Source organism: Penaeus monodon, chromosome 19 (genome assembly GCF_015228065.2).
Source record: "Penaeus monodon isolate SGIC_2016 chromosome 19, NSTDA_Pmon_1, whole genome shotgun sequence".
Lineage (NCBI taxonomy): Eukaryota > Metazoa > Arthropoda > Malacostraca > Decapoda > Penaeidae > Penaeus > Penaeus monodon.
The window spans coordinates 5836784-5837253 of record NC_051404.1 but is presented as its reverse complement, the minus strand read 5'-3'; the positions used below and the strand labels follow the sequence as shown (position 1 = coordinate 5837253).

The window sequence follows — 470 nt, the reverse complement described above, 5'->3', positions numbered from 1 at the left end:
AGGCAGAAATAACTGACAATTAGACTTTTCAGTAGAGATCCAGCAGCACTAGTACTAAAACCTACTGATAATGCAAAGTACACAAAATCCTCTAGCATATTGGTATGTTCTATCTAAACCATTTCCACGTCAAATCATTCCTAAAATGTCATGTCCCTCTCTTAAAATATAATCCACATGATATTAGTCTCTGCACCATAATGTTCAAAGCAAAATTGTGATGAAATGACCAACAAGTATAATACACTTTACTGCAGACACACTTACATACACATCTTACAACAGCTAACCTACAATCACACAACACTTGGATCCCAGTATGACTAGTATTTAAGCAAGTCATGCCAGGGAACATGGTGAAAATCATGTCAGTTAAAAGATCCCAGTAGCTGTAATGATACCTCAGGAGTCAGGCCATGAGCTGGACAATAGCCATGCTAACACACCACCAAAATTTTACCTGTTGTGAA

General features: G+C 37.4%; 1 protein-coding gene across 3 annotated transcripts in view; it reads right to left on the bottom strand.

Annotated features, from left to right (window-relative positions):
• LOC119585021 (microtubule-associated protein RP/EB family member 3-like) overlaps window positions 1-470 on the bottom strand; it is a 46883-nt gene that overhangs the window by 862 nt on the left and 45551 nt on the right. The window lies entirely within an intron of this gene.